General features: G+C 38.8%; 1 long non-coding RNA gene and 1 pseudogene across 2 annotated transcripts in view; both read right to left on the bottom strand.

The window, feature by feature from the left end:
* LOC141373253 (uncharacterized) overlaps positions 1 to 25,413 on the bottom strand; it is a 35,869-nt gene that overhangs the window by 3,805 nt on the left and 6,651 nt on the right. The window lies entirely within an intron of this gene.
* LOC112821890 (solute carrier family 25 member 3 pseudogene) lies at positions 6,437 to 14,244 on the bottom strand (annotated as a pseudogene).

Raw genomic sequence — 25,413 nt, 5'->3', positions numbered from 1 at the left:
TATTCTTTATAGATAGCTCTCAGTTTTCTCAGTATAATGACCTGCCTTAGGGACTCCCTTGAAAAGATAAAAGAACAGAAATTAGACTTACGACAAAAATAAATGTTCATATCCAATGTAAATTCCCCTTCTTAAAATCCAGTTTCATCTGCCTTTTTTAACTGCCCCCCTTCCCTACAGGATTTACAGTGAGCACTCTGGCCAATCTCTAGGTTCAAAGTATACAGGTTACTCATGTAAACGCTGAAAGCCAGGAAATGAATTTAAAGCCCCCGGCACTGGCAGTGAGTCTTGTTTGCTCCTACCTCCCAGGGCATTGTAACCCAGCTGTGCCAGCCTCAGGCATTTCTATGCAGATGTATCACAGACCCTCCACCATAAAAGAATTTGCGTCCCCTGGACAGCAGCAAATGTTTTAAGCAATAAAGCCCCTTCACCTCTACTTTCAGAAGATCCTACCAAATATAAAGAGAAATTAGAAAGATTATTTGGCTATTCACAATCTCCCCTTCACAGAGGAAACAGATGACCAAAATTTCTCTCAGGCCCTGTTACAAATTATCAGTGGAAGGCCAATGTTCAGGGACTAATAGAAGCCAAGGCTGAATTGTGTAACCAGAAAGAAGGCTTTTGTTAAAATGTTTTATACAGATGAAGGGGTTCGGGACAGGACCCCTCAGAATGTGTCACTTTGGCATGTGGATTATTTTGAGCTAAAGTCACTTGAGACCCTGTGGGATCATGTATCTCTCCTTAAGCACACAGAAAAACTGGGGCACCTGGGTGGCTCAGTCGGTTAAGCGTCTGTCTTCAGCTCAGGTCATGATCTCAGGGTCCTGGCTCATCAGGGAGCCTGCTTCTCCCTCTGCCCCTCCCCCTGCTCATGCTCTCTTTCTCTGTCTCTCTCTCTCTCTCACATAAATAAATAAATAAACAAATAATAAAAACACACACAGAAAAATCAAAATTGGGGGGGTGTTTCACAGAATAAGGATTATTAACAGAGATAAATTTTATCCAAGTGACCATCTGTATGCAGGGCAAACTTTAATTACCAAACATCTGCTCTTCTTATCGCCCTGTGAAGTGCATTCCTTTCCTCTGAAATCCCAGACCCTTACCCCTTTTCTCCTTCAGAGTGACATACATACCTCGTTTTGCCTGTCTTTGGAATTTCCATGTCTATGTGGATTCCCCATACCTATGCCTATTAAATTTTATTTTCTTCTAGGGGGCCTGGGTGGCTCAGTTGGTTAAGCAACTGCCTTGGGCTCAGGTCATGATCTTGGAGTCCCAGAATTGAGTCCTGCATCGGGCTTCCTGCTCAGCAGGGAGTCTGCTTCTCCCTCTGACCCTCCCCTCTCTCATGCTCTCTGTCTCTCATTCTCTCTCTCAAATAAATAAATCACATCTTTAAAAAAATTTTTTTTTTCTTCTGTTAATCTGATTTTTAGCCCAGCTAGAATAAATTTTGAGGCAACAGGAATTCTTGCTCCCCAACATAGACTTTACATAAGTATAAATCTTTTGATTCCCATCTTAGTTAAAAATCTCCCTGATAGAGGCACCTGGGTGGCACAGCTGGTTAAGCAGCTGACTCTTGGTTTCAGCTCTGCTCAGGTCATGATCTCTGGGTCATGAGGTGAGCCCAGTGTCAGGCTCCACGTTCAGCAGGGAGTCTGCTTGGGATTCTTTCTCCTTTTTCTGCCCCTCCCACTTGTGATCTCTTTCTCTCTCCCTCAAAATAATAAATAAATCCTAAAAAAAAAAATCTTCCTCATATAAAGAAGCAAACTTAGCTTAAAAGGCAGGCCAGTCCCCTGATACTCAGGCTGTCATCCAGTTCTTTGGAGAATTAGGAACATCTGTCTTTGTCTTACAAGTCTCTACAAAACCAGAAATACAACTCTAGAAACAAGTCAAAGCCTATGTATGTTTACCAATCCCCAAACCTAACCTATTCCTCTCAAAATGTTTGTAGATATTATAAAAGACCAGGATATTGGAACAAAATTCTCCTGTACTTAAGAAAAGGTAAATTTTAAATAGCAATTACCCTGAAACTCTAGGAAAGAAAAATGTTTTTGCATTCTTTCTTTGTCCCTCGAAAATACAGATCTTTTCATGTCTTTGAAATATAAATAAAGCCCACAACCCCCTGAGCCTGAAGGAAAAAAAAGAGGAGGCTAGGAAAGGCCTTTATAAAATACAAACTGCTAAAAGGGCTTTTCTGCCAAAGCTCTAGCACCTCTGATAAGAGGCCAATATGTCCTAAAAAGTCCACGTTGAAGAAAACTTGCATACATTCTCTATGCTTTTATAATGTATATTTTCTACCCTCATCTTCTCTAGGACCTAAGAGCCACTCTTTGAAATACAAACTTTAGGAAAAGTTTTTCATCTGGGGAAAAAAAAATAGGAGGGAGATATTTGGAAATTGGGTCTATAATGTCCTCTCTACAAATATTAGTAAAAAACAAAAGCTATAAGACTTTTGTTTGCATGTGTCTATTTGTGTCTATATATATTATAAACATGAGATATTTTCTCTACCTCCAGTATTGCTAAAATTAATGTGGTTTTTTTTTTTAAGATTTTATTTATTTCTATGACAGAGAGAGAGACAGCGAGAGAGGGAACACAAGCAGGCGGAGTGGGAGAGGGAGAAGCAGGCTTCCTGTGGAGCAGGGAAACTGAAGCGGGGCTTGATCCCAGGACCCTGAGATCATGCCCTGAGCTGAAGGCAGTTGCTTAATCAACTGAGCCACCCAGGCGCCCCTAAGTTCATTTTTAATAACTGAATTAACATGAGTTTGCTCCTTGGTGAATCACATGAAAACTATACCAGGTGCAGTTGTGCCACAAAGGAAATTCTATTTGCAGCAAATAAGATCATGGGGAATGACTTCCAAAGCCGTGACTCCCTATGCAAGGGTGGATAAGTTCCTTTTACTTAGGGTTAGGATGAATATTTAGATAGGGGAGACTTATCAACTGTAGAGGGGGGCATAAAGTCACGCATGCACCTTAAGAAAACATGCCTATAGGGGCGCCTGGGTGGCTCAGTTGGTTAAGCTACTGCCTTCAGCTCAGGTCATGATCCTGGAGTCCCAGGATCGAGTCCCATATCAGGCTCCCTGCTCAGCAGGGAGTTTGCTTCTCCCTCTGACCCTCTCCCCTCTCATGCTCTCTCTCTCTCTCTCTCATTCTCCCTCTCTCACATAAATAAAATCTTTAAAAAAAAAAAAAAAAAAAAATCCCTACAACAATAATGTATGTTATGTAAATGAGGCTTGTGCTTCTCCTTGAGTGGAGATAAATTGTACTATAATGAGGTAAAGGTAGTTGTTGGTCATTCTAGAGGTCACTCCATGGTCCATCTGTGCAGGCACAAGTTAGGGACTAAGTTCAAACAGGTCTGGGTAGTCTGGGCCAGCTGGGGATCTGTCTAGACAGGTTTTTTTTGTTTGAGGGGTAGTTCTGGTTTCCATCATGGGATGCTATGCCTCTCAGAGCTTTTGCCTGAGTTAAGAGACACACTGGAAAGGAGAGCTTAAGGAAATATGTGGAACAAAGGTTGCTGAGTACAAGTACATGGGCAGTAAAGGTCAGGTCTTGGGGTCCAGCTGGTGATATTATTTCTGTTGCAAAGTTTGTCAAAACAAAACAAAACCTAAGGATTATGGTTGACTCTAATGCCTCATGATGTGTTGTGGGTGGACTAACCATAATTGTTAAGAACATGTAGTTAAATAGACGAAAATAAGGTAAAAAGGTTTGTAGGCAGCCTTTTAAATAGCTTCTAAAATCTCTGGTAACTTGAAACTTTTTTCTTTAAAGATCTACTTATTTATTTGAGAGAGAGAGAGAAAAAACATGAACAGGAGGGGCAGAGGGAGAGGAAAGAGGACCTCAAGCAGACTCTGCATTGAGCTTGGAGCCCGATGTCAGGCTCAATCCCATGACCCTGAGATCATGACCTGAGCCAAAATCAAGAGTTGGACACAACCTACTGGACCACCCAGGTGCCCTGGTAACTTGAAACTTCAACATCTTGCTAAGTTAAATGATGAGTTAAGTTAAATTCATTGAACATCTAGATCATTTCCAAATAAGATGTATTAGTACTTAATGTTTTATTTTATCTACTTTTATCTTATTACTGAGAAACTAAAGACAAATTTGGGTGTGTTAGTAAACATGTTTTGTGCTTTACTGAAAGATGGTACTATGAAAAGTACATTTCTAGAAATTAGAAAACGTATTTACAAATTTGCCAATCTAAAGAACTCTCCTGTAACAGTTCACAATTGCTTACTACCTAGTTTTCACTAGAAATTAAGATTTCCAGGAGTTCAGAATTCTAATAAATGTAATTAAGACTACTAGAAATAATAAGGGAAACAACTCTGCATGCAAGGAAAGTAAGATATGTGTGTTTGGTAAGAAAAGGTTTAAGAAATAGAAATACATTTTTGTTGAGAAAAAAGAAAATTTGACCAAAGTGAGGCTGGTTATTCAAAGAGGGAAAACTTCGGACAAAATCTGAATGTAAAAAAGAGAGTTGTAGGTCATGGAAAAGAAATCGGAAAGAATGTGTGGTCAGTACTGGCTAAGATTAGGATAAATTTAAGTAAATGAGTTTTTTTTTAAGATTTTTATTTATTTGTCAGAGAGAGAGAGAGAGAGAGCGTGTGCAAGCAAAAGCAGGGGGAGAGGCAGAGGGAGAGGGAGAAGCAGGCTCCCCGCTGAGCAAGGAGCTGAGCCAGATGTGGGACTCCATCCCAGGACCCTGGGATCGTGACCTGAGCCGAAGGCAGATGCTTAACCAACTGAGCCACATAGGCATCCCAGTAAATGAGTTTTAATATCAAAAGTACACTGGTGAAAAATTAAAATTTTGTTTTCTCTTTGGTAAAAGGACCAAGTTTTCTTTAACTATTGATTTGCTCTTAATAAGGAATTATAAACAAAAGTTTTTCTTTACCTTTAAAGTTATCTGCCCAGAAAACAAGGACTCTGTTTTGCCAGAATAATTTCTTATGTTTATCAGGTCTTTGATTACTCAAGAAAACTGAGTCTTAATAGTAAGAGTGAAATTTTGCTCATAGCTATCTGTATTTGCCTTTGAAATCTTGTATTGCCATTTTGGTTAAATTAACTACTGTTTCATAATGATTTGTGGTTCTATTTAATCAAATGTTCAAACCTTTTGATATTTTTTGACAGACTTCCCAAAGCCAGATTCTAAAATGAAGTCTTTTGACTATAATCTAATTGAAATTTTCCAGAGGGTCCCTTAAACATTTCAAAGATTTGGTGAGAAATTAAACTAATTATACTTATTTGTTACATTAAATTACATAGGAAGCATGGCCAAATAAGTGATACTAAACCCTCTTAAATTATATTTGTATAGATATGTTACTAAAATAAGTGTTCTAGAAATTGTATGAAAAGTCCTAGAAATCTAATGTCCTAGCATGTTATTATCTTGAAGTGTTGTGTGTCACAGAAATAACCAAATTTCCTTATTAATTGCATTTTAATGAACTCCAATAAGATCTTTACTCATGGCCATTTTTAAGTTTTTTATCATTTACAGACAGTTATAATGAAAGATAGTTCAAAGAAAAGCAGGCAGGGACAAGGGGCCCTTGCCCTAAGAGGAAACCACCCTTAACAGGATTTTACACCACCCTGGAAGGAGCCCTCCACACTTTCCCATGTGATAGGTAGATGGCAAAAACCTGATTGGGTGACAGGGACATGAGGGTTAGTCAGATTTAAACAGCCCACCAACAAGCCCATAAAAACCCCTAGACTTAGGAACTCCAGTGGCAACCCTCTCTGGTCCCCTCCCTCTTCCTGAGCTTTGTACTATTGCTCAATAAAGTTTACTACCACTCAATCAACTTTGCTTTGCCACCCACCACTCTTCATCTGCCTCTTCATTCTTCGAAGCCATGTGACCAAGAACTGTGGGCACTAAAGGAAAAGAAATCCTTTAACAGTTTGCTTTTACAAAAGCTTTCTGCAACTTTGTTTCATTTTTTTTTAAGATTTTATTTATTTATTCATGAGAGAGAGAGAGAGAGAGAGAGAGAGAGAGAAGCAGGCTCCCAAGGAGCAGGGAGCCTGATGTGGGACTCGATCCCAGGACCCTGGGATCATGACCTGAGCTGAAGGTAGATGCTTAACCATCTGAGCCACCCAGGCACCCACTTTGTTTCATTTTTAATTAGACTCATGGAAAGAACTCTGAGTACAGGTTTCTAATAACCTTAAAATCATAATACTGAACTAGGTAAGAGTTTTTGGAACTAGTTTAAAAAAAGCAGATTCATGTAGAACAAGAATTAACAACATGGGACTGAATGGACTGAGGAGGATAATTATAATTTGTATGACTTTTTTTTTTTCATGTATAGTTGGGTTTATTTCAACAGTGGGTTTGAAACCCTCTCCTTAGGCAAGAGACTACAGTAATTATACCAGGAATAGACAATTTCCTACACTGTCAAATATATAAAAGTTCCTCTTGCGCTTTCCTCAACACTGATCAACAGGCAGATTTAGTCCACATTTGCTTTGATCATTCCACTGAGTTAACCTGAGCTTCTTCTTCAGAGACTCTGGCATTTCAGGTGGAGGAGGGTGAGGGAGCCTGAAGTAGACCTTCACAGAGTCATAGATGAACCACCGTAGTGCAGTCAGAGTGCCAATCATGATGATACGGGCAAAGAGTCCCTTCCATACAGCACTGCTACCTTTCTCCTTATTCAACACAGATACCGCGGAATCAGCAGGGTGAGAAACAACTGCACAGAAGACTCCAGCTATGTAACCTGCCACGAATGTTACAACCAGTTGCTCTGCCTTTGAACATTCACTTCCGGGCTTAGGAACCACAAACTTGTACAATGCGTTCAAAGCAACAGTACGTTCAAAGCAGGCAAATTTCATCATGGTGTATGGTATCTGTCTCATCCAGAGAGGGGCAACTCCCTTGTAGAATGCTTTTAAGCCTTCTTCCTTATACATTTTGGGAGCTGCATCCCTCAAAGTGTTGGCATAACCTGGCTGGGTTTGAATTCGAACCTTAGCAGCTTCCATAGAGCCAGGGCAATGTCAGCAAAGAATCCAGCACTGGCAGAAGCAGCCAAATATAGTGATGTGCACCAGAGATAGGCATTCTCCTCCCCAAGCATGTTGCTATACAAGACTTTGAAGACTTCATAAAAGCCAAACTTGCAGAGCCCCTGCATAGAGTAGCCAATGAAAGTCGGAGCCCATCCTTTAGCCAAATCACGAACACCATCCTCTTTAAGTGTAACTGAGAATCCATTAAATATGCCCTTGTACTTCTGGGGGTCCACCTGCATACGACATTTCACTAAATCCAGAGGAACGATAGCAGTATGTGTCAGACCACAACTTAAGCTGACTTTTTATAATGTTTTGTTTTTCCAGAGGTGAGGAAATGTTTTATCAAGCTAACTGACTTAAAGCAGCAATTTGATAAAATATACCTTTGTGAACAAATCAAAACATTTATCTTTTTCTCCCTACCTGGTCTCCCTAGAATTCGGAAACTTTCAGTATTCTTAAATTCTCATGGCAATATATTTATTTGCATAAGTTCAATAAGAATCTGTTTTCTTTGTAACAGGACACAATTGGAAACACTGGTCATAATACCAAGGCTTTGACTGGAATGTTATATTTGAGAGACATGCATAGACTTAGATATGACCAAAACTGTTTTAAGGAACTATGACTGACTTCGTAGAACCAACCAATAAAGCCCCTTGGAAATATCAGTTTGTTACCCTGCTTACAGAGTTTCCAGGAACCTAAGCAGGTGAGTAAAGATCACTTCCTGGCAGGTGCAGGGTATTTTGGAGACCTCAAGAGGAGAGAAATTAATCCAGATCTATAGGTATTGCAGGTGAAGTCTGATGGCAAGTATTTGGCTTGGCTTCTGGCCTTGAGAGGCTGTTAAAAGTTCAGTCTGGAGATTTCTTATGAAAAGTTCCAGTAAAGCAGGTTTTAAAGAGCCTATATGGTCAACTGTTATTCTTGCTGTATTCATGTAAATAATCATGCCCAATTTTTTGAAACTAGACTTATTTTGCAAACAGATTAGTGGTAACATGGCTATCTTTGGTAGAATGAGGGTGATTATTTAGAGAAAAAATATAGCTGTGTAGATTATTAGATTCTAATACTATCATTTTAAATGGTACTAGAAACTGATTTCTTCTAGTTTCCTTCAGTGCCTGGCTATAACTCTCCAAACTAACATTTTTAATTTTTCTCCCACCTTTCTGACTTGGAATCATGTGAGAACTAAAATTGCCCTTTTTCCTAAAGCCCTGCAAACTAAATATGAGTGACTTGACATAAATGTCAGATAAATAGCTAATATTTATTTATTTATTTTATTTGTTTTTTAAAGATTTTATTTATTTATTTGACAGAGACACAGCGAGAGAGGGAACACAAGCAGGGGGAGTGGGAGAGGGAGAAGGAGGCTTCCCGTGGAGCAGGGAGCCCGATGTAGGGACTCCATCCCAGCACCCTGGGATCATGACCTGAGCCGAAGGCAGATGTTTAATGACTGAGCCACCCAGGCACCCCAACACTAACTAATATTTATTTTATTTTTTTTTAAGATTTTTTATTTATTTATTTGAGAGAGAGAGAATGAGAGATAGAGAGCACGAGAGGGAAGAGGGTCAGAGGGAGAAGCAGACTCCCCGTCAAGCAGGGAGCCCGATGTGGGACTTGATCCCGGGACTCCGGGATCATGACCTGAGCCGTAGGCAGTCGCTTAACCAACTGAGCCACCCAGGCGCCCAACACTAACTAATATTTAAAGACAATCTTTTTGCCTGTTACCCTGTGGGTCACTCAAAAAAATTACTAGAGACATTTGAACTGCAAATCAGGAAAATCTGTCAGATTACCACTGGCTGTTCTCACTCCATCTGAAGATGCTTCTAGCCTGACATCTAAAAATCTTAACTGGCTGGCCTAAGAACTCAGAAACTGGTTTGTAATTTGATCCAATCATTTACCACTGTTTTTGTTTCTATAGATATGCCTCTTATTTAATACCTGAGTACTTGAACTATTGGCCTAACTTTGAGAACACACCTGCATCACTGCCTCCTGAAATGAGTTTAACTGAATTGACCTACTGTCAGGACTAAGAGACTGGTTCAACAAGAGGGAACAACCTATCAACTCAACTTTTCATGTGGAAAGTTCCAAAGGAGGGAACTGTAGGGGCCAAGGGCAGGCAGCTCCAAGGTGGGCCACTTTGCCATGAAGGTTATCTTGAGTTAAAAGCAATCAAAACCCAGCAGATCCAGGAACAGTTCTTTACCTCCTCCTGAACTGCCTAAATTTACATTGGAAAGGAGAGTCTATACTAGGAAGAGAGTTATTAACAGATATTCCTTTTTACCTAACAAACGTATTTGCATAACAGAGCAACCTTTGTTTACTAAATATCTCTCACCTTTCTGCTAATGGTCTTCCCCCTCTTTGTATCCCTACATCCCTACCCCTCTCCTTAACTCAGGATGTCACATAAACCTCATGTTGCCTGTCTTTGAAATTTTATGTCATGTGGATTCATTGCAGGTAGGACACTAAATTTGATTTTCTCCAGTTAATTGATCTCATGTAAATGTAATCCTTATTTCAGCTAGAAGAGTCTTGAATAAAGGAAAATTTCTTCCTCCCCAACAATTCAATGAAACATAATTTTAAGCAGCAAATACCAAATTTCGAATCTGAATATAAACATAATCTTCAAAAAATGAATGTAAAATCTACCACCAAAGGCATGCAACAATTTAGTCTTTTCTTTCTATTTACTTTCAAATCTATTTTTTTTTAATAATGGAAAGGAATACAGAACATAAATAAATGTAAAACCCTAAGTTATTTGACTTTTTAGTTTTCTAATGTAATGGTGTCCAAAGTCTGCTTGTGTCCTTCAGGACTACACAAGACAACCCACAGGGATATCAGGAGAAACTATAACATGTCTATTTCTATTTTTACTTCATGCTTAAAAATGTCTGTGTACTACATAATATACATTATATGTTACCATTGCAATACACTTATATAATGTAGAAATAAATATTATGGAAAAAAATGTTTGGAGAGTATTTTAAAGTTGGTTCACTCTGATTCAGTGCATTTTGATCATATTTTGAGAATGCTGTGGGACATTCTTTTTCAAAAGGAATAAACTGAAATGCAGAGCTAGATATAAAATGTTAAATTATTGCATTTGGACTGGAAACCTTTACCATAATCATATACACTAAAAATCACCAGTGGTACCTGACTGGCTCAGTCGGTGGAGCATGGGACTCTTGATCTTGGCGTCATGAGTTCAAGCCCCACATTGGGTGTGGAACCTACTTTAAAAAAAAAATCACCATAGAGTTCTATAAAAATATTAAATGAATGTGTTACTTAATTTTTGCAAATTGTGAAGATAATTATAGAGCATTTTGAAATAACATGAAAATAAAATGAAGGAAAAATTCTCCAAGACATCCAATGTTATTTTATGTATTAAAAAAATTTTTTTTTTTTTTTTTAGAGAGAGTCAGTGAGTGCTGGGGGAATAGGGGTAGGGGGAGAGGGAGAGAGAGAATCTTAAGCTGGCTCCACATCCAGGGTGGGGCCTGACTCCAGGGCTTGATTCATGACCCTCAACCCTGAGATCATGACCTCAGCTGAAATCAAGAGTGGGATGCTTGGGGTGCCTGTGTGGCTCAGTCGGTTAAGCGTCTGCCTTCAGCTTGGGTCATGATCCCGGGGTTCTGGGATCGAGCCCTGTGTCGGGGTCCCTGCTCAGCAGAGAGCCTGCTTCTCCCTCTGCCCCTCACCTGCTCATGCTCTCTCTCTCTCTCCCAAAAAAAAAAGAGTGGGATGCTTAACTACTGAGCCACCTAGGCACCTCTCTTTTAATCCACTCTTTTTACATAGATGAAATCATGAAAAATGCAGATTTATCTATTCTTATGATTAAGTTCATAAATTATAAAAATATTTGAATATATGATTCATAAATACAAATTGTAAAGACTGTAAAGCAATGTATTTTGATATATATGCCCTCATAAACATTGCAATAAAGAAACTGATGTACAGGAAGAATTGTGCTGATGACATTTCTAGTAAATCCATCCTAGATGGTTTTATGAGAAAAGCCTTTAACATGCTAGTCAGATAGGCATGATATTCTATACTAGAATGGCATTAATTAGATGTGTGTGCTTTTGTTGTGTGAAGGTCTTACTTTTCATCTATATTTCTGTTTCTATGATATATATATATTTGTATATGGTATATATATATAGACATAGACACACACACACACACACACACACACACACACACACACACACACAGAGAGGAGACTCTTTAAGATCTATTAACCCAGAGCCATCTACCAAAGGAACCTCTTTCCAAGAGGTCTGAATACACAATGAATGTAACCATGGAGTCACTGCAACTATATTTCTCCAGTACCCTCAAGCTTTTGGCTACAATTTCTATTAAAAAAAAAAATAAAACACCACATTAGTTTTGTGAAAAACAGAAAGAATACATCAAAAGACAGGTTTGGTTGCAAGTCGAGGAAAGGCTGGAGTTACAAAGGAAGTAAAGCCAGTGAAAGTCAGTGAAAGAAAATAAAAGCAAATATCTCAAACAAAGAGGTGCTACCAACAGCAGTAACTGAAAAAACATGTCAAACAAAATAATCAGCTTAAGCTATAAAAAATAAAAGAGATTAAAAGCATTCTTTGAAACATGAAGCAACTATTTCCACCACTCTAATCCTGCTTTAAGCCATGTATTCCTTTCTTTGGTCATCTGCCCTAAATTACTGAAAATAAATACTTGACAAGAGACTGCTGAAGTGGATTAATCTTTCGGCTTTCAGCAAAATGAGATGAGGATAACAAGCATTTAATGGATAAATATTTGAATAGGTATGGGATTCAGTTAATATCTCAGTCCACTGATTTTTAATATGCATCATGATAGAGTCCTACGCCAAATATTAGGTTCTTTGATGAAGCATACCTTTAAAAAAGTGTCTTCAATCCACTAGGACCAAATTTCACTGATCAGAGACAGAACTAAAATTTTTATCCTTTACAATCTCCAACATTTTTAATGTTTAGATATTCTAGTAATATCCAAAAGCAAACCATAAGAGACTCTTAACAATAGGGAACAAACTGAGGGTTGCTGGAGGGTTGCCGGAGAGGAGGTGGGTGCAGGAATGGGGTAAGTGAGTGATGGGCATTAATGAGGGCACTTGTGATAAGCACTGGGTTGCTCTATGCAAGTGATGAATCACTAAATTCTACCCCTGAAGCCAATACTACATTATATGTTAACTAACTACAATTTAAATAAAATCTTGAAAGAAAAATATCCAAAAGTTTTCAATGTATAATATTCAATGAATGTGAACTACTAAAGGAAAATCTTTATAGTCATGATTCTCACTAGACTGTGGATGTATTTAACAAAAGGGGTATAGGTAAAAGGAAGTCTTCACTTGCCAAGGTTCTTTTGTTAATGGCAATAGGAATGTCTTCTAAAACTATTTTATTTAATTAATTTATTATTTATTTTTTTAAAAAACTATTTTAATAATAGACTTAGGTTGATAAGACTATTGCAGTAATACCTGGCATCTTTAGCTATGTATCTGTTTAAAATTGCTGGGAAAAAATGTATTAACATGATGTAATATAGACTTGGAGCAGTATTTCTCAAATTTAAAGCACTTATCTAATCAATTCAATACACAAAGTTTATTACACAGGTAATATACCTGTGCACAGCTCCCATTAAGGACATTATTCATTCTTTAGTGTGGCAATAAAATATTTATAATTTTCATGTTTCCTTTATTTTCATTATATGCCTTTCTTCAGTTTTTTCTTTTTTCATAAAAATGCCATGAGACCCAGTGCAACAATGATAAGGGAATCTAACATAGGGTTCCTCGGGCTGTCACGTTCTAGAATTTCAGTTACAGTTGCCTATGTGTTTTATAGACAAGCTGTCTCTTGATGTATCATGTACTTCATAACTACCGATTTTAAATACCAGCTCTAAATCAAACTGACTTGACAAATTCATTTTACTCTCTAAACCAGTTTTTCTTCAAGTGAGGTATTGAGTTATCTTAGAATCTTTCATTATTCAAATAAATTTTCTTTCAGTGACCAAAAGACAGGAATCTATCTAGAATAAGGGATGTGAGAAAATAGAAAAGTTAAAAACTACAATGAGGGGCAGCTGGATTATCTGTTATTAAACAAAAATTACATAAGCCTTAGGTAAGATGCTTGCCTTGTTTACCTCTGACCCTCCAAATTCCCATTCTTTTTTTTTATATGTTATTTTTCTTTTTTCTTTTCTTTTTTTAAGATTTTATTTATTTATTTGAGAGAGAGAGAATGAGAGACAGAGAGCATGAGAGGGAAGAGGTTCAGAGGGAGAAGCAGATTCCCCGCTGAGCAGGGAGCCCGACGCGGGACTTGATCCTGGGACTCCAGGATCATGACCTGAGCTGAAGTCGCCTAACCAACTGAGCCACCCAGGCGCCCTCCAAATTCCCATTCTTGTCTCATAAGTGACTAGCTAAACTAGTGTTGTCCTTACTGAGCAACAGGAACAAAATGATATTAACTAAACCTTCATTAAACTTCTTTCCTTCCCCTAGGACCCTGAACTTTGGCCCATCCTGTGCCTGAGTCAGCATACTGCCCTTCCTATGGGTAGCTCCCTGGAAAGAGACTGGCCTTGGAGTAAAACATTCTCTCATCTACTGTTCTGTCACCACCCTTTTATCTCCTGTCCCCACACCTGGTTCCTTCTACCTTTGTTCACTTCACTTCTCTCTATAAAAGAAAAACCCTTTCTGCCCAACTTTCTGAGATGCTTGCAAGCCTTATGGTCACAGGGTTCTCCTTACTACCGCGGTCCCACCCCCCACTGGATAATCCTTTCAGATTTGTTTTTCATTTGACACACTCTATCTTTGAATATGACATTTCTTGAACTGATTTCCCATTATTTCACCCCAGACAGATATTTTCTGAGTATCTCACACCTGCCATCTCCTCTCTTCACATTGCCACTGCTCTTCTTCAGGCTCTTATTAACCTCATCCTTGGCCATTATGAACTGATATCCTCAGCCTCTAATTTTATTTATTTTTTCACCATTGCCGTAAGTTCATCTTCCTAAAGATTATTCCTCCAACCTCAGCATTCTTTCGCATTCTTTTTGTTGTTTTTTTGCCTAAGAATAAAGTCCAAATTCCTTAGTGTAGCATTTACGTCTTTCCACAATGAGGTCTAATCTCATCTCTTCCTCCCAGGAACCCTCCTAAACTTTCTAACCCTTTCTAAAACCTGCCTTCTTTCTCCAGTCTCATTGTGTTTGCCCATTTACTTTTTCCGTACCTCAGATGTTTTCCTTCCCAAATCCCCCCTTCCTGAATTTCTATTCAATGCTATTCCTTCCCTGTCTGGGAATTAATCTCTTCCATTATTATTATTCCCCTAACACTGTGTCTGTACCTTTGTTAAAGCCTTAAAAATAGTTTTTTATTACAGCAAGTTGTATACAGTTTTAAATCTGTCCTTCTAGATTATAAGTTCTTTGAGGTCAAGACAGTGTCTTATTCCTTTGTGTATTTTCTCTGGCCCTTAGTCTAATGCCTCACACTTGGAAAGCACTCAATATTTGTTCTTTTCTTTTTAAAAATTTTTATTTATTTATTTGAGAGAGAGAGAGAGAGAAGGAAGGAAACAGAGAATCTGAAGCAGACTCCACGCTGAGCGTAGAGCCTGATGTGGGCTCGATCTTACGACCATGGGATCATGACCTGAGCCAAAACCGAGAGTCAGACACTTAACTTACTGAGCCACCCAGGTGCCCCAATATTTGTTCTTTTAATTAAAATGAATGGAAAATTATCCTATTTCCTTTGTGGCTCCATGTGAAATTTTCTGTAACATATGTTTATTATAGCTAATGATCAACTAAATATAATGTGAGAAGTTCAAGATTAGAAGTCAGTTGAATCCTGTTTACCATAAGGCAGAATATAGAGAATAACAAAGACTGACTGACAGTTTTAAGAGTTCTTAGGAGGTAAGATAGCATATGTGTTCAGAGTGCGGGTTCTGACATCTGATTTCTGACATCTGGTAGGCTCTACTACTTACTAGCTCTGTGACCTTGAGCATATTCCATGTTTCTGTGCCCCAATTTTTCATGTATAGTATGAAGATAGAAAGATCTACTTTATAGGGCTGTTGAGAAGATTAAATTAGTTACTATCTGTAAAGCACATCACACGTGATCTTAGCCAAAAGGCACATCAAATAGTACATGTTGTGTAAAAAGATCCAATTACTGTTACCTTTGTTATCAAAATTGGCTATCCAAAAAGGAAAAGCTTCACTTCCTTGATGCCTCTCAGTGATCATTTAAGTCAAATAATTCCAAAGAATGTATTACCAAGTAGCTAGTGGACACACTGGTTTGACCAGAACTTGCAACATCTCTAAGGATCATCAGCTCCCAAAGATTTGTATAAGGAACAGACAAGGAAATGATCTCTTATAACCCACAGCTGTGCTGAGAATGAGCCAAAGCCAAGTTATCAAGTTTATATACATTTTAACAATCTCTTTAAATTTCAATACCTTTCTAGCAGAGTTCTGTAGGAATGGATTCCCAAACCTCATTCACTTATGTTTATTCATGCAGTTATTCAGTAAACATTTAGGTGCTAGGGATACAGAAATCAAGGGTATTGTTCCTGTCTGCAACCAAGTCATGGTCTTGAAGGACTCAGGTGAGAAATGGAAGGAAGTGAGTTCAAGACAGAAAGGAATAATATGGAGTGACACACAGAGGTATGCAGGAGCTTGGAATATTCAGGGAGCTTCCTTTAAGAATAAGTGAGTACAGAGTGAGGGTATCTGGGCAGTGGCAGGAGAGGCAGGCAGGGGCAGGATGATGAAGACCCCCTATGTGAGGCCTGAATAACACCTGGTTTCCCTCACTCTGCCTGTCAAAGGCCCCTCAGCTTGCAAACATCACTGCGGGAGGGAAAAGAAAACAAAAAGCCAGGTAGGATGAGGACCAGGCTCTGTGAAACCAAAGTTCTGAGGAAATTAGACCTCAATCACCTGTTTTTCCTCATCTACCCTATCCTGGACAATCTAAATTTAGTTCATCGTGAATGCCAAAGTAAAATTTGAATTTTATCCTAAAGGTAATGGGGCAAAACCAAAGGATTTTAAGCAGGGCAGAACTGTGATCAAACAGTTGTGAAAGTAGTGTGGACAACAGATTCAAGGGGGTGGCGAATGCTGGGAGAGGTATGACAAGGACAATGTGTTCTGTCTGAATATGCTGACTTGGAGGACATGACGGGTAGCTGGATGATGGTGTTAAGATGATAGTAAGAGATCAGATTCAGTTCTTTAAATAAAAGTTCCAAGGTATATTTTGTCCTCAGCACACCCTCAGTCCAATTTTCTATAACTAATACAATTATATGTTTGTGGTTGTTAATTTACTTTATAGTTTAAAAATTCCTTACCTATATAATGTCATTTTGGCCTTTCCATAATCCTATAAGGTAGACAGGACTGCTATTCTTCCCATTTTGCAAGGAGGATTTACGCCTCTGAGATTATGAGTGATTTATTTGTCTAAGATCACAGAGGAAGTCAGGGGCAGATTCAAGCCCTAAACCCAGCTCCAGGTCGTGTGTTCTCTATAGCAGTGAACTGCACATCCTCATAGTAACCCATCAACTCTCACTTGGCGCCCACTCTGCTCTTCGCAGTACATTAGCAGAGATTAAAAAAAAAAAAGAAGAATTAGAAGATCAGCATAGGGACAACAGCACTGTTTGTGGGCAAAGTTATACATCAGCAACCAGATCTGGCTTCTGGTTCTAATTCTGCCTCAACCACCTGTGTGATTGTATTTTATCTGAAAATAACAGAAACCCACCTCAAACACACTTAAATAGAAAGGAGAATTTATTGGTTCATGAAATCCACGAAAGGATTGAACAGTACAGGATCACAAAGGTAAGGCTACAGAGGTAGCCTTTAGAAACAACTGGAAAGAGCTGGCTTGAACCTTGTTAGGAGTCTTCAAAATCTTTTGTTTCTGTTGCTATCTGTATGGCAGTTTCACTTTCTCTCTGCTGCTAACTAGCTTTGGTTAAAGGAAGAAATATGGTTATTATGTTTCTGATTTTAAAAGTTAAAGGGGCAGCCACTGAAGAGAGAGGACTCTAATCCTTTCCTGGACTCAAGTAAAAAAGTCTCCCGGAACCTACTACTCCCTTGGCCCAGTTGAAGGTGGTGAACCCGTGGTCACCAGAGGAATCAATTCCACAGAGTTCTAGCAAGATTTAACTCAGGCATTCATTTTCTTGGGTACTTTCTGAAAGACATGAACCTTGATTACCGGCATTATATAGCTAGGTAGAAAGAAAGAAAACCAGCATTTCAGGTAAGGGAAGGAGGTTTTGAGTTAGTAACTTAGGTGGTCTATGAATAAAAGATAAGCCTGACTGGAGTGGAGGCTGCATCCTTGTTCCCACTGAAAATCACACTGGATTGCTAAAGGAGTAACGGAGTATTGTGGATCTAAAAGGTAAACAGAATTTCTTATGGCTGAAGCAGCCTTTATAGGTTTCTTGTGTAGATTCAGTGACCCTGAAACTCCACTTTATAACATAAGCAAATCCTCAACCATTTCCTAGAATGCTCCTTCCTTGTCAACTGAACTTGGCTTAGAGTTGTGGCAGCAGGAAAAAAGAGGAATTGGTGACAGAAATCAGAGGAAGAAAATTCAAAAGACAATCCCCAGTCGTCCAATCTGGGAGCCTACAAGAAAGATGAGAGCTCTTGATGGCACTCTCAGTGGCTATTTGAATGTGCATATCGAAAGCAGGAGATGTGTCTGACATTGGTGCTTAATAAGCTGGTGCTTAATTTATGAGATTAATAAACTGCATGACTCTCATAAGATGAGGACATTAATAAAATGACTTCTAAACCCTTTCCAGTAACATAATTCTGTGAGTCCATTTCCAATCTTAATCTTAAAAATCTTCAAAGTCCTTGAATACCCACATACAAAAAAGATATTTTTAAAAAAAATCTATATTCTGTATTTTTTTAAAGATTTTATTTATTTATTTGACAGAGAGAGACACAGCGAGAGAGGGAACACAAGCAGGGGGAGTGGGAAAGGGAGAAGCAGGCTTCCCGCAGAGCAGGGAGCCCAATGTGGGGCTTGATCCCAGGACCCTGGGACCATGACCTGAGCCAAAAGCAGACGCTCAACTGACTGAGCCACCCACACGCCCCTATATTATGTATTTTTGGCCACAATGAAAAAAATGCCTCCCCAAAAGGGTAGGTTGTTCATTCTACTGTACTTTCAAAAACCTACATTTGAAAATATACCAATTGTGGCAAGATGACAGCATAGGAAGATCCTGAACTCACCTCTCTCTCCAAGTCACCAAATATACAGCTACATAAGGATCATTTCTCTCGAAAAAGATCTGAAAATTAAATGAACTGCTTCTCCCCCACAAAAAAGGATAAAAAGACCACATTGAGGCAGCAGGTAGGAGAGGTAGAGACAGTCTCACCAAAAACCTCACTCCCAGCGCAATGACACAGAGTAGGGAGGGATCTTACCCACCCGGTGTTTCTCCCAGAGGAGTGAGGGGTTCATATTCTCCATTAGGCACCTCAACCCCTGGATCTGCACCAAGAAGATGAGCCCCCAGAGCATTGGGCTTAGAAAACTAACCGGGAAGGTCCAAGGGACCCAAAGTGTTAGAGGAAACTGACATTATCTTTTTAGAGGGCCCACATGCAGTCTCACTTGCCAGAGGACCCAGGGCAAAAACAGCAGTTAGAAGAGTGCCTAGTCTGTATGTGAAGGAGACTCATGTGCTAACGTAAGAGCATCTGCTTGAGGGGAGGGGAACCCCTGAGATCCTCCCCAGAGATGGAGGTGCTGGCAGATGCCACTTTTGCACTTTCCACCTATCCTGCAGCATGGGTGGGCAAGCTCCAATGTGGTACTCTCCTGCTGCCTTGCTAAGACAGGTGGGAGTGAGCAGTGGTAGCACTATCCTACTGCCTTGCTGAGGCTGGAGCGTGCAGGTGGCTGCAGCACTGCCATGCTCCCTGGCCAGGCCGGGCAAACACGAATGGTGTGACATTGTCCTGTTCCCAGGCTAAAGCAGGTGCAAGCACACAAAGTACTCTCCCAGTGTATTCCTGAAGCCTGCAGCTGTGTGCAGTCAAGACATTTTCCTGCTGCCTTTCCAAAGCCTGTGAGTATGCCCCCACCCTTTATATTCTCTGGCTGCCCACCTAAAGCTATGGGTGCTAGTGAGGACCCCCCTGATCACATGGCCCTGGTGGCCAAAGGGGCTGGCATTCCTGAGCTCCACAGGAATGTAACAATTAGAAAGACAGTTCTTGGCCAGCCACTACCCCCAGGGCACTGCATAGACAGAAGACTAGAGGTATCTGGTTAGCTCAGTCAGCTGAGTGACTGACTCTTGGTTTCAGCTCAGGTCATGATCTTGGGGTCATGATCTTGGGTCATGATATGGAGCCCTGCATCAGGTTCTACACTCAGTGCAGAGTCTGTTTGAGATCCTCTCCACCCCCTCTGTCCTTCCCCTTGCTTGCACCCTGTCTCTCTCTCTAAAATAAAAATTAATAAATAAACAGCAGACTGAAACACAACCCCAGTCTTGTGGAAAAAGGCCTATTTATTTAGTCTGGAGCTGCAGCCTGAGGGACAGACTTTAGGTTTCCCAAACATCTAGAGGCTAAGTAGGCACACCCAGGGAATGTAAGCAGGGAGACACCATCCTCCACACTCCCTTGGCCTCACTACAGCTCAACAAGACCTCCCAGAAGGAAGCTTATACACTTATTTGGAGCCCCAAGTTTTGCAATTGTCACCCAGGGGATACCTCCAGATCTCCTGGTCTTGAGGCCAGCAGGGATTATGATTGCAGCCCCACAGGACTATATATATTTGCATATTTTCAAAGCTGCTACCAGTGCACCAGGCTGGTTCTGCTGGTAGAACATGTGACTTTTGATCTTGGGGTTTTGAGTTTAAGCCCCATAGTAAATATAGAGATTACTTAAAAATAAAATCTTAAGAGAAAAAAAAAAAGCTGCTACCTGAAGGCCTGGCTTCCGATCAGCCTGAAACTAGATGCAAAATGAGATTCCTCCCCTTGGAACACTGACAAGTCTTGGCATACCCTCAACAACAGGACATATGAAGAATAAATTAGGCAGTTTAGACAATCACAAAGGTTCCAGAGACAACCAAGAATGAGGGCAAATTTGAACTAGAATATTCATCACTAACCCATGGCCACTCCTTCAAGACTGAGAGAAGTAGCTGCTTTGCCTAATACACAGAAACAAACAGAGAGTCAAGCAAAATGAAAAGTATGTTGCAAATGAAAGAACAACACAAAACCTCAGAAAAAGACCTTAATGATACAAAGATAAGTAATCTAGCCTATAAGGAATTCAAAGTAATGACCATAAAGATACTCAACGAACTTGGGAGAAGAATGAACATAGTGAAAGCTTCAACAAAGGGAGATAGAAAATATTTACAAAGTACCAACAGAAGTTGCAGAGCTGAAGAATACAATGACTGAACTAAAAATATACTTCAATAGAGGGGTTCAACAGCAAACTGGATGAAGCAGAATGATTCAGTAAGCTGCAAGACAGGGCAATGGAATCCACCTAGACATAGCTGCAAAAAGGAAAAAAAAAAAAGGAAGAAACAATGCAGATAATGTAAGAAACTCACGTGAAGTAACATTTACATTACAGGGGTCCCAGAAAGAGAAGAGAGAAAGGTGCAGAAAACTTGTTTGAAGAAATAATTCCTGAAAACTTCTCTAAAACTCCCTAGGAAAGGGAACATCCAAGTTCAGGAAGCCCAGAGAGTTCCAAATAAGATGAACCCAAAGAGATCAACACAAAACATAATTAAAATGACAAAAGTTAATAATAAAGAGAGACTTTTTTTTAAAGATTTTATTTATTTATTTGACAGAGAGAGGCACACACAGAGAGAGAACACAAGCAGAGGGAGTGGGAGAGGGAGAAGCAGTCTTCCCGCAGAACAGGGAACCCGATGTGGGGCTCAATCCCAGGACCCTGGGACCATGACCTGACCTGGAGGCAGACACTTAACAACTGAGCCACCCGGGCACCCCGAAAGAGAGACTCTTAAAAGCAGCAAGAGAAAAACAAATTGTTACATACATTTGAAACACCATAGAGCTATCAGTAGATTTCTCAGCAGAAACATTGCAGGCTAGAAGGAAGAAACATGACATATTCAAAGTCAGGAAAAAACTTCCAACCAAGAATACTCTATCCAGCAAGGTTATCATTCAGAAACGAAGGTGAGATAAAGGAGTTTTCCAGAGAAGCGAAAGCTAAAGGAGTTCATCACTACTAAACCAGGCTTATAAGAAACGTTAAGGACACATCTTTAATCTGAAAAGAAGTAGCACTAATTAATACAAGACAACATATAAAAGTAAAAATCTCATTGGAAAAGGCAAATATACACAAAAGTAGTGGATTAACCATGTATAAATATACTGTGAAGGTTAAAAGACAAAAAGAGTAAAATTAAACTACATAGTTAAAGGATACATTAAATTAAAAAATATAAAATGTGACATCAAAACCAAAATGTTACAGGGGAATAAAAATGTAGAGTTTTAGAACATGTTCATATTTAAGTTGCTATCAACTTAACATAGACTGTTATATAAATAAGATGATATATATGAACCTCACAGTAAACAGAAAGCAAAAAACTAGAAAATACACAAAAGAAAATGAGAAAGTAATCTAAATATAACACTGAAGAAAGTTATCAAACCACAAGGGAAGTAAGAAAGAGACAAAGGAACTGAGCGGAACTATAAAAACAGCCAGAAAAAAAATTAACAAATGGCAATAACTACATACCTATCAATAATTACTTTAAGTGTAAATGGACTAACTTCTCTACTCAAAATGAATGGATGGCTGAATGAATTAAAAAAACACAACACATCTACATATTGCTTAGAAGAGACTCACTTCAGAAGTAAAAATAAACACAGACTAAAAGTGAAGGGATGGAAAAAGATATTCCATGCTAATGTAAACAAAAAGAAACTGGTGTAACTATACTTATATCAGACAAAATAGACTTTTTTTTTTATTTTAGCTTTTTTTTTAAGTAGGCTCTATGCCCAGCATTGGGCTTGACCTCACGACCCTGAGATCAAGAGTTGCATGTACCACTGACTGAGCCAGCCAGGCATCCCCACACAAAATAGACTTTAAAACAAATACTGTAATAAAAGACAAAGATGGGCACTATCTAATGATAAAGGGGTTAATCCAGCAAGAAAATATAACATTTATAAATATATATGCACCCAACATAGAAGCACCAAAATATATAAAGCAAATATTAACAGATCTAAAGGGAGAAACTGACAGCAATATAATAACAGTAGGGAACCTTCACACTCCACTTACAACAATGGATAAATTATTCAGACAGAAAAATCAATAAGGAAACATCAACTTTAAATGACAAATTAGACCCGATGGACTAACAGACATATACAAAACATTCCATCCACAAGCAGCAGAATACACATTCTTCTCAAGTGCACATGGAATATTCTCCAAAAGAGACCACATGTTAGGTCACAAAACAAATCTTAATAAATTCAAGAAGACAGAAATCATATCAAGTATCTCTCCCAACCACAATGATATGCAACTAGAATTCGATTACAAGAAAAAAGCTGAAAAAAACTACAGCTATGTGGTAATTAAACAATACATTCCTGAACAACTACTGGGCCAAACAAGAAATCAAAGGAGAAATAAAAAAAATACCCAGAGACAAATGAAAACAGACATATGACATACCATAATCTATGGGATGCAGCAAAAGTGGTTCTAAGAGGGAAGTTTACAGCAATATAGACCTACCTTAAGAAACAAGAAAAATCTCAAATAAACATTTTAACTTTACACCTAAAAGGGAACTAAAAAAAGAACAAGCAAAGCCCAGAATTAGGAGGAAGGAGACAACTGGGGTGCCTGGGTGGCTCAGATCATGATCTCAGAGTCCTGGGATGGAGCCCCACATTACACTCCCTGCTGAGCAGGGAGTCTGCTTGTCTCTCTCCCTTTCCTTCTGCTCCTCCCCCCACTCCTGCTCTCTCTGTCTCTCTCTCAAATAAATAAATAAAATCTTTATTTTTTAAAAAAATTTATTTATTTATTTGAGAGAGAGAGAGAGCAAGCACAAGAGAGTAAGAGTCAGGGGCAGCGGGAGAGGGAGAAGCAGATACCCCGCTTAGCAGGGAGCCCAATGTGGGGCTCCATCCCAGCACCCTGGGATCATGACCTGAGCTGAAGGCAGACGCTTAACCGACTGAGCCACCCAGGTGCTCTAATAAATGAAATATTCAAAAGAAAAAAAAAAGAATTTAAAAAAAGTAAAAGGAAGGATACATGAAACTAAGAGCTGATCCTTTGAAAAGATATATAAAACTGACAAACCTTAAGCTAGATTCACCAAGAAAAAGGAGGACCCAAATAAATAGTCAGAAATGAAAGAGGAAAAGTTACCACTGGTAAGGATCGTAAGAGGCTACCATGAGCAATGATATGACAAAAAATGGACAACTAAGAAGAAATGACTACATTCCTAGAAACTTACAATCTTCCAAGACTGAATCATGAAGAGATAGAAAATCTGAATAGATTGATTACTAGTAAGGAGTTTGAATCACTAATCAAAAACTTCCCAACAAATAAAAGCCCAAGACCAGATTGCTTCACTGGTGAATTCTACCATTCAAAGAAGATTTAATACCTATCCTTCTCAAACTCTTCCAAAAACTTGAAGAGGAAGGAACACTTCCAAACTCACTTTATGAGGCCAGGATTATCTTGATACCAAAACCAGACGAAGACACCACACAAAAAAGAAAATTATAGGCTGGTTGGTGCCTGGCTGGCTCAGTCAGTAGAGCATGCGACTTTTGATCTCAGGGTTGTTAAGTTCGAGCCCCACATTGGGTGCAGAGATTACTTAAAAATAAAATCTTAAAAAAAAAAAAGGAAAGAAAGAAAATTACAGGCTCATATCCCTGATAAACATGGTTGTAAAAATCCTCACAAATGTTAGCAAATCAAATTCAACCATATATTCAAAAGATCATACACCATGATCAAATGGTATTTATTCCAGAGATCCAAGAATGGTTCAACAGCCTCATATCGATCAATGTGATAAACCACATTAAAAAAATGAAAGATTAAAATCATATAATCATCATCACAATAAATTCAGAAAAAACATTTGACAAAAGTCAACCTTCATTTATGATTAAATACTCTCAACAAAGACGGTATAGAGGGAATGTACCTCAACATACATAAAGACCATATATGATAAATGCACAGCTAATATTACACTTAATGGTAAAAAGCTGAAAGCTGAAGGCTTTTTCCTTTAAGATCAGAAATAAAACAAGAATGCCCACTCTCCCCACTTGTTTTTTTAAGTTTATGTATTTAGTTTTTGTAATCTCTATACCCAATATGGCTTAAACTCACAATCCCTAGAGCAAGAGTCACATGCTCTTCTGACTGAGCTGGCCAGGTGCCCCTCTCCCCACTTTTCTTCAACATAGTATTTGCAGTCCTCGCCATAGCAACTAGGCAAGAAAAAGAAATAAACTCATACAAAATGGAAAGGAAGAAGTAAAACTGTCACTATTTGCAGATGACATAATACAGAAATATAGGAAATCCTAAAGACACCACCAAAAAACTGTTAGAAATATTTAATGAATTTAGTAAAGTTGTAGGATACAAAATTAGTGTACAAAAATCTGTTACATTTCTATATACTGATAATGTACCATCAGAAAGAGAAATCAAGAAAACAATCCCATTTACAATTGCACTAGAAAGAATAAAATACCTAGGGAAAAATTTAACCAAGGAGGTGAAAGATCTGTGCACTGAAAAATATAAGACATTGACAAAAGAAATTCAAGAAGATACAAATAAATGGAAAGATATTCCATGCACATGGATTAGAAGTATAAATATTGTTAAAATGTCCATACTCCCCAAAACAATCTTCAGATTCAATGCAAACCTTATCAAAATTCCAGTGGCAGTTGGACCA

This window comes from Callorhinus ursinus, unplaced genomic scaffold (assembly GCF_003265705.2).
Source record: "Callorhinus ursinus isolate GAN/ISIS: 27379988/994484 unplaced genomic scaffold, GSC_fseal_2.0 scaffold8, whole genome shotgun sequence".
Classification (NCBI taxonomy): Eukaryota; Metazoa; Chordata; class Mammalia; order Carnivora; family Otariidae; genus Callorhinus; species Callorhinus ursinus.
Note: the sequence above shows the minus strand (reverse complement) of the source record. Positions and strands in the feature narration are given on the sequence as shown.